Source organism: Heterodontus francisci, unplaced genomic scaffold, assembly GCF_036365525.1.
Source record: "Heterodontus francisci isolate sHetFra1 unplaced genomic scaffold, sHetFra1.hap1 HAP1_SCAFFOLD_43, whole genome shotgun sequence".
In the NCBI taxonomy this organism is placed as follows: Eukaryota; Metazoa; Chordata; class Chondrichthyes; order Heterodontiformes; family Heterodontidae; genus Heterodontus; species Heterodontus francisci.
The window spans coordinates 17,335,829-17,351,426 of NW_027141852.1; the positions used below are offsets into that span (position 1 = coordinate 17,335,829).

At 45.2% G+C, this 15,598-nt stretch overlaps 1 non-coding gene across 1 annotated transcript; it reads left to right on the forward strand.

Annotated features, from left to right (window-relative positions):
* The first annotated feature begins 2,332 nt into the window (after positions 1–2,332).
* Positions 2,333–2,404, forward strand: trnae-cuc (transfer RNA glutamic acid (anticodon CUC)). Its single transcript has one exon. It is a non-coding gene; the product is annotated as a tRNA-Glu (tRNA).
* The last annotated feature ends 13,194 nt before the right edge of the window (positions 2,405–15,598 follow it).

The following is a 15,598-nucleotide window of genomic DNA, read 5'->3' on the forward strand; positions in this document are numbered from 1 at the left end:
TCTTGAATGTTGTTGGAGCTGCACCCATCCGGGCAAGTGGATAGTATTCCATCACACTCCAGACTTGTGCCTTGTAAATGGTGGACAGGCTTTGGGGAGTCAGGAGGTGAGTTACTCACCGCATGCTTCGTACCTTCTGACCAGCTCATGTAGTCACACTATTTATAAGGCTACTCCAGTTCAGTTTCTGGTCAATGGGAACCCCCAGGAAGTTGATAGTGGGGGATTCAGCGATCGTAATGCCGTTGAATGTCAATGGGAGATCGTTAGATTCTCTCTTGTTCGAGATGGTCATTGCCTGGCACTTGTGTGGCGCGAATGTTACTTGCCACTTATCAGCCCAAGCCTGGATATTGTCCAGGTCTTGCTGCATTTCTACATGGACTGCTTCAGTATCTGAGGAGTCGCGAATGGTGCTAAATTTTGCAATCATCAGTGAACATCCCCACTTCTGACCTTATGATTGAAGGAAGGTCACTGATGAAGTAGTGAAGAAGGTTGAGCCGAGGATACTACCCTGAGGAACTCCAGCAGTAATGTCCTGAAGCTGAAATGATTGACCTCCAACAATCACAACCATTTTCCTTTCTGCCAGGTACGATTGCAACCAGTGCAGAGTTTTCCTCTTGATTCCCATTGACTCCAGTTTTGCTCTGGCTCCTTGATGCCATACTCAGTCAAATGCTACCTTGATGTCAAGGGCAGACACTCTCACCTCACCTCTTGAGTTCAGCTCTTTTGTCCTTGTTTGAACCAAGTCTGTAATGAGGTCAGGAGCTGAATGGCCCTGGCGGAACCCAACTGAGTGTCACTGAACAGGTTATTGTGAAGCAAGTGCCACTTGATATCACTATCGATGACACCTTCCATCACTATACTGATGATTGAGAGTACACCGATGCGGCAGCAATTGGCTGGGTTGGATTTGTCCTGCTATCTGTGTACAGGACATACCTGGGCAATTTTCCACATTGCCGAGTAGATGCCAGTGTTGTAGCTGCACTGGAACAGCTTGGCTAGGGGCGCGGCAAGTTCTGGAGCACAGGTCTTCAGTACCATTGCCGGAATATTGTCAGGGCCCGTAGCCTTTGCTGTATCCAGTGCCTTCAGTCGTTTCTTGATATCAAGTTGAGTGAATCGAATTGGCTGAAGACTGGCATCTGTGATGCTGGGGACTTCAGAAGGAGGCCGAGATGGATCTTCAACCCGGCACTTCTGGCTGCAGATTGTTTCAAATTCTTCATCCTTGTCTTTTGCACTGATGTGCTGGGCTCCCCCATCATTGAGTTTGGGGATAATAGTGGAGCCACCTCCTCCTGTTGGTTGTTTAATTGTCCACCACCATTCATCATTGGATGTGGCAGGGTGTAGATCTGATCCGTTGGTTGTGGGATCACTTAGCCCTGTCTATTATATGCTGCTTCTGCTGTTTGGCATGAAAGTAGTCCTGGGCTGTAGCTTCATCAGGCTGACGCCTCATTTCAAGGTATGCCTGGTGCTGCTCCTGGCATGCCCTCCTGCACTCTTCATTGAATTAGGGTTGGTCCCCAGCTTGTTGGTAATGTTAGAGTGGGGGAATATGCCGGGCCATGAGGTTATAGAATGTGGTTAACTACAATTCTGCTGCTGGTAATGGTCCACAGCACCTCATGGATGCCCAGTTATACATTGTTAGATCTGTTCAAAATCTATCCCATTAAGCACAGTGGTAGTGGCACACAACACGATGGAGGGTATCCTCAATGTGAAGACGGGACATCATCTCCACAAGGACTGTGCAGTGGTCACTTCTACCAATACTGTCATGGACAGATGCATCTGCGGCAGGCAGATTGGTGAGGATGAGGTCAAGTATATTTTTCCCTCTTGTTCGTTCCCTCACCACCGACTGCAGACCCAATCGAGCAGCTATGTCCTTTAGGACTCGGCCAGCATGGTCAGTAGTGGTGCTACCGAGCCACTCATGGTGATGGACATTGAAATACCCCAGCCAGACTACATTCTGCACCCTTGCCCCTCAGTGCTCCCTCCAAGTGGTGTTAATCAGTCTTTCGCTGTTACTTGCTGGTTTGCTCAGTACCTTTCTCTGTCTGTTCCTTTCTGGGTCCTGATAATCTCTTCCTGGTTTTCTGTGTGTCTTTCTCTGCCTGCCTCATTGTCAGTGCTGTTACTCAGTGTCCTTGTGTCATTGTGCAGTGAGGGTGAGTCTGTCAGCACGTGTGTTGCTGAGTCCGGGATTCTTGAGAAATCCGACGACAATCCTATTTTTGGAAAAACATTGGGGAAATCAACATATTTCACTAACGGGCAGCTAAAATTGGCAACAGTCGTTAGCAGAGTGGCGCAGCGGAAGCGTGCTGGGCCCTCAACCCAGAGGTCAATGGATCGAAACCGTTCTCTGCTATTTATGTTTGGTAGCAATACAAACAGTTCACTTTTGAAGCATCAAGTATTTACCCACAATAACAAGATGCTTCCAAAGGCACTCAATTGCAATCAGCTTCTTCCTTCCAGTGAACACATCAATCAGTAACAAATCACTTTTGCTCACACGAACACAAGCTGCAAACACGGACCAGCCGAGTCTATCCCACTTTGTCAACCCCTTCCTGCAGAGCCTCCTCTCCACCACCAGATGGTGATGTTGGCCACAATAAAACCAGGACAAATGGTCACAGTGAGGAGACGGTCAGTAACAGAAAATAAAACAATAACAGGGAAAACCTTTGCACAACAACAGGGTACATCTTTACACAACAGAAAACATATTTACTAAACAGGAAATACCTTTAGACAACAGGGAGAATACAATCATAGAAATGCCTTGTTTCTCCATCTCAGTCTCGTTGTCTCTCTCTCTGTTCCTCACTTTTGCTTCCTCACAGTCTATTGGTTTTCTCTGTGGTTTTCTCTCTGTCCCGTTGTCGATGGTGTTACTCAGCGTCCTTGTAACATTGTGTAGCCAGGCTGAGCCTCCCAACACCTGTGTTGCTGTAATAAAGTCAGAAAATGCTGAAAATGCTCAGCTGGTCTGGCAGCATCTGTGCAGAGAGAAACAGTTAACAGTTCAGATCTGTTTCCTTAGCTCACATTAACTTTGTTTCTTTCTCCACAGATGCTGCCAGACCTGCTGACTATTTCAAGCATTTTCTGTTTATGTTTCAGATTTCCAGCATCTGCAGTATTTTGCTTTTGTACGTGTGTTGCTATGTCTGGGACTGTTTGAGTGCAATGCTATTGCTTTATAAACAGCGTTGAAACAAACATTTATCTCGCTAACACACAGCACTAATACACAGCTGGATATAAACAGCAGCCTGCAGCAGAGGGCGCACTGGAAGTTTATTAACACAAATAATTCACCAACACTATATTTACTGCTGTCCCCAATGACACCACACTTCATCTTAACACGTTTTACTCTTTATTTACATCAACTTCTTCCTTCCAGTAAACACTTCAATTTGGAACATAGCTTCCAAATCACCTTTATTCACAAAGCCAAACACACACCAGTCCAGACTTTCCCCTTTCTGTCAACCCATTCCTGCATCACTGCCTCTCCACCAACAGTTGTTGCTGGAATCATACAATCATAGAATGGCTACAGCACAGAAGGAGGTCATTCGGCCTGTCGAACCCGTGCTGGCTCTCTGTTAGAGCAACTCACCTCATTTCACTCCTCAGTCAGTTCAATTTTGGAGGTGAGAAAACTTCTCAAAAGAATAATTCGGGACAAAATTAATAGTCCCATGGACAAATGTGGGTTAATTCAAGAAAGCCAGCATGGATTTCTTAAGGGAAAATCATGTTTAACTGTCCTGCGGGAGTTTTTTGATGAGGTAACAGAGAGGGATGATGAGGGCAATGCTGTTGATGTGGTGCACATGGACTTTCAAAAGGTCTGGCAGCATCTGAAAGGTCACTGAACTGAAACGTTAACTTTGCTTCTCTCTGTACAGATGCTGCCAGACCTGCTGAGTATTTCCAGCATTTCTTGTTTTCATTATGGCACAGAGTTCCCTTTTCAAACTTACAGAATTAACCACAATAATGTACTCTGAGATTCAAGTGAAATATCAGCCCAATATTTACACACATTATGAGTTTATAAATTTCAGTATTAATTCCCATAGTGCATCCTGACATATACATTAGATATAACATAACATAAGAACAGAAGAAATAGGAGCAGGAGTAGGCCATTCGGCCCCTCAAGCCTGCCCCGCCATTCAGTAAGATCATGGCTGATCTGCCCCAGACCTCAACTCCTCTTTCATGCCAGCTCTTCATAGCCATCAACTCTCCAATATTTCAAAAATCTATTTACATCCTCTTTAAATACTTTCAGTGATTTAGCCTCCAATACTGTCTGGGGTAGATAATTCCAGACATTCACTACCCTCTGAGAGAAGAAATTCCTTTGCATCTCAGTGTTAAATGAGTGTCCCCTTATTCTGTAACTATGTCGCCGAGTTTGAGATTCCCCCACTAGTGGAAACATCTTCTCAACATCTACCCTGTTAATAAAAACAGGAAATGCTGGAAATACTCAGCAGGTCTGGCAACATCTGTGAAGAAAGAAGCAGAGTTAATGTTTCAGGTCAGAGACCCTTCTTCACCCTGTTAAGCCCCCTCAGAATCTTGTACGTTTCAAAAAGATCACCCCTCATTCTTCTAAACACGAATGAATAACCTGTTTTGCCGTTCTTCATAAGTCAACCCCTTCATCCCAGGAATCAGCTGAGTGAATCGCTTTTGAACTCCTCCAATGCCAGTGCATCCTTTCTTAAGTCTAAATCTCAAGTGTAATATCAGATTGAGAGAATCTGAAAGAGAGCATAACCTGAGATACAAACTGAGAATTCAGTTTAAAACTCCCCCGGATTGTGAAACTAAAAGATACAAGAGCAATTCAATTTGTATAGACTGTGCTTTGGATCACATTCCAGCCCTCATACAGTATCAGACTGGAAGATACTGTAGCAATTCCATTAGTGCAGACTCAGCTCTACATTACAGAGCAGGGAACATATTTAAACAACCGGGAACACTTTTACACAAGACGGATCACATTTACACAACTGAGAAGATCTTTACCCAACAGGGAACCATTTTACACAATAACAGAGAACATCTTTACACAACAGCGAATACAGTAACACAACAGAGAACATATTACACAGCAGGAAATATTTTAAAAGAACACAGGGAACATCTTTACACAACAGAGAACACAATTACATAAATCATTGGTCTTTCGCTGTCTCTTGCTGGTTTGCTCAGTACCTTTCTCTGTCTGTTCCCTTCTGGGTCCTGATAATCTCTTCCTGGTTTTCTGTGTGTCTTTCTCTGTCTGTTCCTTTCTGGGTCCTGATAATCTCTTCCTGGTTTTCTGTGTGTCTTTCTCTGTCTGTTCCTTTCTGGGTCCGAATGATCTCGACCCGGTTTTCTGTGTGTCTTTCTCTGTCCGTTCCTTTCTGGGTCCTGATAATCTCTTCCTGGTTTTCCGTGTGTCTTTCTCTGTCTGTTCCTTTCTGGGTCCGAATGATCTCTCCCTGGTTTTCTGTGTGTCTTTCTCTGTCTGTTCCTTTCTCGGTCCTGATAATCTCTTCCTGGTTTTCTGTGTGTCTTTCTCTGTCTGTTCCTTTCTGGGTCCTGATAACCTCTTCCTCGTTTTCTGTGTGTCTTTCTCTGTCTGTTCCTTTCTGGGCCCTGATATTCTCTTCCTGGTTTTCTGTGTGTCTTTCTCTGCCTGCCTCATTGTCGGTGCTGTTACTCAGTGTACTTGTGTCATTGTGCAGTGAGGGTGAGTCAGTCAGCACGTGTGTTGCTGAGTCCGGGATTCTTGAGAAATCCGACTGCAATCCTATTTTTATAAAAAATTGGGGAAAAGAACATATTTCACTAATGGGCAGCTTAAAATTAAAACAGCAGCTAGCGGAGTGGTGCAGCGGAAGCGTGCTGGGCCCATAACCCAGAAGTTGATAGATCGAAACCATTCTCTGCCATTTATGTTTGGTAATAACACAAACAGCTTACTTTCAAAACTTTAAGTGTTTCCCCATAATAACAAGATGCGCTCGATTGAAATCAGCTTTTTCCTTCGAGTGAACACATCAATCAGTAACAAATCACTTTTACTCACACGAACACAAACTGCAAACACGGACCAGCCGAGTCTCTCCCACTTTGTCAACCCCTTCCTGCAGAGCCTCGTCTCCAGCACCAGATGGTGATGTTGGCCACAATAAAACCAGGACAAATGGTCACAGTGAGGAGACGGTCAGTAACAGAAAATAAAACAATGACAGGGAAAACATTTACACAACAACGGGGTACATATTTACACAACAGAAAACATATTTACACAACAGGAAATACCGTTACACAACAGGGAGAACACATTCATGCAAATGCCTTGTTTCTCCATCTCAGTTTCGTTGTCTGTCTCTCTCCGTTCCTCACTTTTATTTCCTCACAGTCTATTACTTTTCTGTGTGTTTTTCTCTCTGTCCCGTTGTCGATGGTGTCACTCAGCATCCTTGTAACATTGCGTAGCCAGGCTGAGCCTCCCAACACCTTTGTTATGGAACATAGAACATAGAACAGTACAGCACAGTACAGGCCCTTCGGCCCACGATGTTGTGCCGAACTTTAAACCTACTCTAAGATCAAAACTACCTACATACCCTTCATTCTACTATCATCCATGTACCTATCCAAGAGACGCTTAAATGTCCCTAATGTATCTGCTTCGACCACCACCGCTGGCAGTGCATTCCACGCACCCACCACTCTCTGTACAAAGAACCGACCTCTGACATCTCCCCAAAACCTTCCTCCATCACCTTAAAATTATGCCCCCTGGTGATAGCCCTTTCCACCCTGGGAAAAAGTCTCTGGCTATCCACTCGATCTATGCCTCTCATCATCTTGTACCCCTCTATCAAGTCACCTCTCATCCTTCTTCATTCCAATGAGAAAAGCCCCAGCTCCCTCAATCTTTCTTCGTAAGACATGCCCTCCAGTCCAGGCAGCATCCTGATAAATCTCCTCTGCACCCTCTCTAAAGCTTCCACATCCTTCCTATAATGAGACGACCAGAACTGAACACAATATTGCAAGTGTGGTCGAACCAGGGCTTTATAGAGCTGCAACATAACCTCGCGGCTCTTAAACTCAATCCCCCTGTTAATGAAAGCCAACACACCTTGCGTCTTCGGAACAACCCTATCAACTTGGGTGGCAACTTTGAGCGATCTATGGACATGGGCCCCAAGATCCCTCCGTTCCTCCACACTACCAAGAATCCTGTCTTTTAGCCTGTATTCTGCATTCAAATTCGACCTTCCAAAATGAATCACTTCACACTTTTCCAGGTTGAACTCCATCTGCCTTTTCTCAGCCCAGCTCTGCATCCTGTCAATGTCCCGTTGCAACCTACAACAGCCTTCCACACTATCCACAACTCCAGCAACCTTCATGTCATCGGCAAACTTGCTAACCCAGACTTCCACTTGCTCATCCAAGTCATTTAGAAAAACCACAAAGAGCAGAGGTCCCAGAAAAGATCCCTGCGGAACACCACTGGTCACCGAGCTCCAGGCTGAATACTTTCCATCTACTACCACCCTCTGTCTTCTATGGGCCAGCCAATTCTGTATCCAGACAGCCAACCTTCCCTGCATCCCATGCCTCCTTACTTTCTGAATGAGCCGACCATGGGGAACCTTATCAAACACCTTGCTAAAATCCATATACACCTCATCCACTGCTCTTCCTTCATCAATGTGTTTTGTTACATCTTCAAAGAATTCAATAAGGCTTGTGAGGCATGACCTGCCCCTCACAAAGCCATGCTGACTGTCTCTAATCAAACTATGCTTTTCCAACTAATCATAAATCCTGTCTCTCAGAATCCTCTCCAATAATATGCCCACTACCTACGTAAGACTGACTGGTCTATAATTCCCAGGGTTATCCCTATTCCCTTTCTTGAACAAGGGAATAACATTTGCCACCCTCCAGTCATCTGGTACTACTCCAGTGGACAGTGAGGACGCAAAGATCATCGCCAAAGGCGCGGCAATCTCTTCCCTTGCTTCCCTTAATATCCTTGGGTATATCCCGTCTGGCCTCAGGGACTTATCTGTCCTCATGTCTTTCAAAATTTCCAGCACATCCTCCCTCTTAACATCAACCTGTTCGAGCATATCAGCCTGTTTCACGCTGTCCTCACAAACGACCAGGTCCCTCTCACTCGTGAATACTGAAGCAAAGTATTCATTTAGGACCTCCCCTACCTCCTCCGACTCCAGGCACAAGTTCCCTCCACTATCCCTGATCGGCCCTACTCTCACTCTGGCCATCCTCTTGTTCCTCACATAATTGTAGAACGCATTGGGATTTTCCTTAATCCTACCCGCCAAGACTTTTTCATGTCCCCTTCTAGGTCTCCTAAGTCCATTCTTCAGTTCCTTCCTGGCTACCTTGTAACCCTCTAGAGCCCTGTCTGATCCTTGCTTCCTCAACCTTAAGTCAGCTTCCTTCTTCCTCTTGACTCGCTGTTCCACATTTCTTGTCATCCAAGGTTCCTTCACCCTACCATCCCTTCCTTGCCTCATCAGGACAAACCTATCCAGCAGTCGCAGCAAGTGCTCCCTAAACAACCTCCACATTTCTGTTGTGCATTTCCCTGAGAACATCTGTTCCCAATTTATGCACCCCAGTTCCTGCCTAATAGCATTGTAATTCCCCCTCCCCCAATTAAATATTTTCCCATCCCGTCCGCTCCTGTCCCTCTCCATGACTATAGTAAAGGTCAGGGAGTTGTGATCACTATCACCGAAATGCTCTCCCACCGAGAGATCTGCCACCTGGCCTGGTTCGTTGCCAATCACCAAATCGAACATAGCCTCCCCTCTAGTCGGCTTATCTACATATTGAGTCAGGAAACCTTCCTGGACACACCTGACAAAAACTGTTCCATCCAAACTATTTGCACTAAGGAGGTTCCAATCAATATTAGGGAAGTTGAAGTCACCCATGACAACAACCCTGTTACTTCTGCACCTTTCCAAAATCTGCCTCCCAATCTATTCCTCCGTGTCTCTGTTGCTATTGGGGGGCCTATAGAAAACTCCCAATAAAGTGACTGCTCCTTTCCTGTTTCTGACTTCCACCCATAATGACTCAGTAGACAAACCCTCCTCGATGACCTCCCTTTCTGCAGCTGTGATACTATCCCTGATTAACAATGCCACTCCCCCACCTCTTTTACCTCCCTCCCTATTCCTTTTGAAACATCTAAACCCCAAAATTTCCAACATCCATTCCTGCCCCTGTGATCTCCAAGTCTCCATAATGGCCACAACATCGTAGCTCGAAGTACTGATCCATGCTCTAAGTTCATCACCCTTATTCCTGACACTGCTTGCATTTAAATAGACACACTTCAACCCATCGTACTGGCTGCAACTTTGCCCTGTCAACTGTCTAACCTTCCTCACAGACTCTCTGCACTCTGTATCTGCCTGATCAACAGCTACCCCATCCACTTATCCATAGCTCCGGTTCCCATCCCCCTGCCAAACTAGTTTAAACCCTCGCAAAGAGCTCTAGCAAACCTCCCACCCAGGATATTGATGCCCCTCCAGTTCAGATGCAACCCGTCCTTCTTGTACAGATCCCACCTTCTCCAGAAGGTATCCCAATGATCCACATAACTGAAGCCCTCCCTCCTACACCAGCTCTGTAGCCACGTGTTCAGCTGCACTCGCTCTCTGTTTCTAGCCTCACTAGCACGTGGCACCGGTATCAATCCTGACATTACTGCTCTGCTCGGCCTGCCTTTTAGCTTCCAACCTAACTCCGATATTCGCCTTTCAGGTCCTCATCCCTTTTCCTAGCTATGTCATTGGTACCGATATGTACCGTGACTTCTGGCTGCTCCCCCTCCCCTTTAAGAATCCTGTAGACTCGATCCGAGACATCAATGACCCTGGCACCAAGGAGGCAACATACCATCCGGGAGTCTCGCTCGCGACCACAGAATCTCCTGTCTGTTCCTCGAACCATTGAATCTCCTCTCACTATCACTCTCCTATTCTCCACCCTTCCCTTCTGAGCTGCAGAGCCAGGCTCAGTGCCAGAGACCTGGCCGCTGTGGCTTTCCCCTGGTAGGTTCCCCCCCCCCCACAACTGTATCCAAAACGGTATACTTATTATTGAGGGGAACGGCCACAGGGGATCCCTGCACTGTGCGCCTATTCCCTTTCCCTCCCCTGACGGTCACCCAGCTACCTTTATCTTGTGACTTAGGTGTCAGTACTTCCCTATAACTGCTCTCTATCATCCCCTCTGCCTCCCGCATGATCCGAAGTTCATCCAGCTCCAGCTCCAGTTCCCTAACGCAATCTGTGAGGAGCTGGTGTTGGGTGCACTTCTCACAGGTGAAGTCAGCAGGGACAAAAGTGGTGACTCTTACCTCCCACATCCTGCAAGAGGAGCATGCAACTGCCCTAGCTTCCATCCCCTCTGCTCGACATTGACAACAGAGAATAAAAAAATATAAAGGAAAACCTTACCTTACCAAACCCTCCACACAAGAGTCCTTTTTTTTGGTTGGAGGAGGAGGATGGGTGGAAACACTACACGTGTAGTGTTTCGGGTTTAGCCACCACGCGAATATATAAGTTCACTTACCCAGCAGTCCCCGTGTCCGCGTCCCCCGAATTGCCAGGTAAGTACTTGATAGTGAAACGTACCTTCCCGGCTGCCCCCTGGCTCGCACTATCACCGCTACTGCTGATCAAAGGTGTTGCTGTAATAAAAACAGAAAATGCTGGAAATGCTCAGTAGGTCTGGCAGCATCTGTGCAGAGAGAAACAGTTAACAGTTCAGGTCTGTTTCCTTAGCTCACATTAACTTTGTTCTCTCTCCACAGATGCTGCCAGACCTGCTGACTATTTCAAGCATTTTCTGTTTATGTTTCAGATTTCCAGCATCCGCAGTATTTTGCTTTTGTACGTGTGTTGCTATGTCTGGGACTGTTTGAGTGCAATGCTATTGCTTTATAAACAGCGTTGAAACAAACATTTATCTAGTTAACACACAGCACTAATACACAGCTGGATATAAACAGCAGCCTGCAGCAGAGGGCGCAGTGGAAGTTTATTCACACAAATAATTCACCAGCACTATATTTACTGCTATCCACAATCACACCACGTTTCATCTTAACACATTTTATTCTTCATTGACATCAACTTCCTGCTTCCAATAAAAACTTCAATTTGAAACACAGCTTCCAAATCACCTTTATTCACAAACCCGAACACAAGCTGCAAATGCTGCAAACACACACCAGCCCAGACTTTTCCCTTTCTGTCAACACATTCCTGCATCACTGCCTCTCCACCAACAGTTGCTGCGAGAACCATACAATCATAGAATGGCTAAAGCACAGAAGGAGGCCATTCGGCCTGACGAACCCATGCTGGCTCTCTGCTAAAGCAACTCACCTCGTCTCACTCCCCAGTCAGTTCAATTTCGGTGGTGGGAAAACTTCTCAAAAGAATAATTCAGGACAAAATTAATAGTCCCATGGACAAATGTGGGTTAATTCAGGAAAGACAGCATGGATTTCTTAAGGGAAAGTCATGTTTAACTGTCCTGCTGGAGTTTTTTGATGAGGTAACAGAAAGGGTTGATGAGGGCAATGCTGTTGATGTCGTGTACATGGACTTTCAAAAGGTCTGGCAGCATCTGAATGGTCACTGACCTGAAACATTAACTCTGTTTCTCTCTCCACAGATGCTGCCAGACCTGCTGAGTATTTCCAGAACTTTTTGTTTATATTTCAGATTTCTAGCATCTGCAGTATTTTGCTTTTATTGACTTTCAAAAGAAGTTTGATACAATGCAAAACAACAGACTTGTGAGCAAAGTTATAACTCGTGGAATAAAAGGGACAGTAGTAACATGGATATGGAATTGGCTGAGTGACAGGAAACAAAGAGTAGTGATCAATGGATGTTCTTCGGGCGAGAGGAAGATTTGTAGTGGAGTTCCCCAGGAGTCAGTGTTGGGACCCTTGCCTTTCCTGATATACATTAATGACCTAGACCTTGGTGTACAGGGCAGAATTTCAAAGTTTATGGATGATACGAAAATTGGAAGCATTGTGAACTGTAAGGATGATAGTGTAGAACTTCAAAAGGACATAGACAAGTTGGTGGAATGGGAGGACAGATGACAGGTGAAGTTCAATGCAGAGAAATGTGAATTGATTCATTTCGGTAGGAAGAACATGGAGTGACAATATCGAATAAAGGGTACAATTCTAAAGGGGGTGCAGGAGCAGTGGGACTGGGGTTATATGTCATTGGTTGAGAGAGTGGTTAATGAAGCATACAGTATCCTCGGCTTTAGTAATAGAGGCATAGAGTACAAGAACAAGGAGGTCATGTTGAACTTGTATGAGACACTAGACTCAGCTGAAGTACTGCATCCAGTTCTCGGTGCCACACTTTATGAAAGATGTGAAGGCATTGGAAAGATTATGGAAAAGATTCATGAGAATGGTTCCAGGGATGAGGAATTTCAGTTATGAAGATAGATTGGAGAAGTTAGGACTGTTTCCCTTGGAGAAAAGAAGGCTAAGAGGAGATTTCATAGTGATATTCAAAATGATGAGGGGTGTGGACAGAGTGGATAGGGAGAAACTGTTCCCACTTGTGAAAGGATCGAGAATGAGAGGGCACAGATTTAAAGTAATTGGTAAAAGAAGCAAAAGCGACATGAGGAAAAACTTTTTCACACAGCGAGTGGTTAAAGTATGAACTGCCTGAGAATGTGATGGAGGCAGGTTCAATTGAAGAATTCAAAGGGGAATTAGACTGTTATCTGAAAAGGAAGAATGTGCAGGATTATGGGGAGAAGACGGGGAAGTGACATGAGGTGAATTGCTCATTTGGAGAGTCAGTGCAGACACGATGGGCCAAATGGCCTCCTTCTGTGCAGTAACAATTCTGTGATTCTGTGATTCCAATATTCAAGTCATTTATATATATGGTGGTCCTGACACTGACCCTTGTGGACATCACTGTTCACCATCTTCCATTCTGAAAAACAACCAAATATCACAACTCGCTTTTCTTGATATTTCATCCATTTTTTAATCGAAGCAGATACTGACCCTCCTATTCCAGGAACCTCAGTTTTGTTACCCAGCCTTTTATGTGGTAGTCTGTCAAACGCTTTCTTAAAATCCATATAGACAACATCCATTGCTTTCCCTTCATCAACCTTTTCTGTTACTTCATCAAAAAAATTAGTTATGTTGGTGAAGAAGTGGAAAGGTGCTGAACCTCTCAGTTTTCGGTCTACCCAAACCAAGTTCAAGGCCTGAATAATGAACCGATTGCCTCATTAGTTCTGTGAATAATACAATGATTTAATAGACAAAGTTTTGAAACATTCCTGCCCATAAATCTTGATAACAGAGAGTGTGTGGATCTCCTGACTCAGAATGTTTAATGGATACAGTCCTCAGATCCGACAAGGAACCCCTGAACATCCACAGTAAAGACAGTGTGGATGAGGAAATGTAAGAGCCGGGAGCTGAAACTCAGGGACGGCCGAGCTCTCCTGTCATTGAGCTTGTGTGTCTGCTCTGCTCGCCGCACTTCCGGCTCTACTTTGTTTCCAATGAAAAGATGAAAAGGGCCGTTCGGTTTTCCTCTCACTGACAGCGTGTTTCATTCGGGTTAATATAACCCGGGACTTTTGCTGCTGAAATGAATTCTGCAAGGTCCCAGCAAACACACCGGCTCCCTCCTTTCTCCCCTCTTTCTATCGGATTGTTTTACCAGGAGGGGCACAATAATAACAAACCCCCTGCAGGGAATGACCGCAAATTGAGCATCTAAATGGGGCAAGTGGGCAGCTTTCTGGGTTCTAGGTTCCCCCTACCCCGCACCTCCCTCCCTCCAGCCCAAGCCCCTCTTCACTTTCTTTGGGACTTTGATGAGGGTGAAATGGGGAAAGTTCCCATTGATGTTTGAATGCTGAATTGCTGCAAAGATCTGCGCACGCGTGACATAACCCCGCCCCCAGTGAGACGTCACAATGAGGAGTGGAGCGCATGCGCATCCTTCCCCAACCCAGTCTGTGAGGCCATTCACTCAATCAGGGGAAGATGCTTTAAATCAGCTGCTAATGGAGACTTCCCGGTCCCGGGGGAAGGGAACAAACAGCATCTGCTTCCAGCAGCCACTGCTTTGGGAGCGTGTCCGCAGATGTGCTCAGAGATTAGCATTGAGTGGTGGGAAGTTGAGGGGGAGTCGGGGAGTGTTTGTAACAGACACTGTGGAGCAGGAGCTGCTCCCAGAACATGGAGTGAGCCGGGGACACGGGGAAGGGAGAGTTCATTCTCGGACAGTGTCTGTACAGGCTCAGGGAGACACAATGGGAAGAAATCACTATTGAAAATCACTGACAATTTCACCACCCAAAGGAGAGGGAATTTTCCTGCTTTAGTTCCAGTCTCTCACTGTTTGTTGGATTGTGAACAGTGGGGGGAAAATAGCCGCAAAATAACGATGTGGACAGTTAGACAAAGAACATTTATTGCAGACACCAGGTGAGAAGTGTGAAAGGCATATTTTAAATAGTGGCTGCTTGTTTTCCGTTGAAATACAAATGTGACTGTGCAAAGGTCACTGCTCTATCGGACAGTCCCAGTCATTGAGCAGTGCAGGGCTTGTGTTGTTTCTGAATGTCACAAACTTGTTGTAAATCCACTGCAAACACCTGGTAAACAGAAGCTGAATACTGCAGTACTGCAGTGGAGTCAGACACTGACACTGTTTGTGTTTCTGGTTTTCATTTTGTGATTGTTCATCATGATTATTATTGGGACGATTACATTGATCGCTTTTGTATCTTCTACCTCACCAGTTCTTTCATTCCTGCAGGAAAATACATGAAGGAACCTGAATGGATGTGGTGATTCCTCGACATACACTGATCCCAAAGTCGAGAGACACATTTTCAATCCAACAGTCAAACAACAGCAGGAGAGACAGAACTTGTTTCCATTTCACTCCAATTCAGTTCACCTGAAAGGTGGATACATCAATCGCAGTCCAAAAACAAACCCACTATCAGATCTGAATAAACTCTGTCACCATGGTCACATTTTAAATATAAAATCTGAAATAGAACAGACAAAATTTACATGATTGAAAGGTACAGAATGAATGCAAAGAGGATTCAAAGGGGATTTGGACATGGTAAGTGAATGGGCAAGAACATGGCAGATGGAATATAATGTGAATAAGTGTGAAGTTCTCCACTTTGGTCGAATAAACAGAAAGACAGAGTATTTCTTCAATGGTGAGAGGTTGGGAAGTGTTGATGTCCAAAGCGACCTGGGTGTCCTTGTTCATGAGACACTAAAAGCTAGTGTGATGGTGCAGCAATCAATTAAGAAGGCAAATGGTATGTTGGCTTCATTGAAAAGGGATTTGAGTACATGTGTAAAGATGTATTGCTTCAATTATATAAAGTCTAGCTGAGACCGCACCTGGAG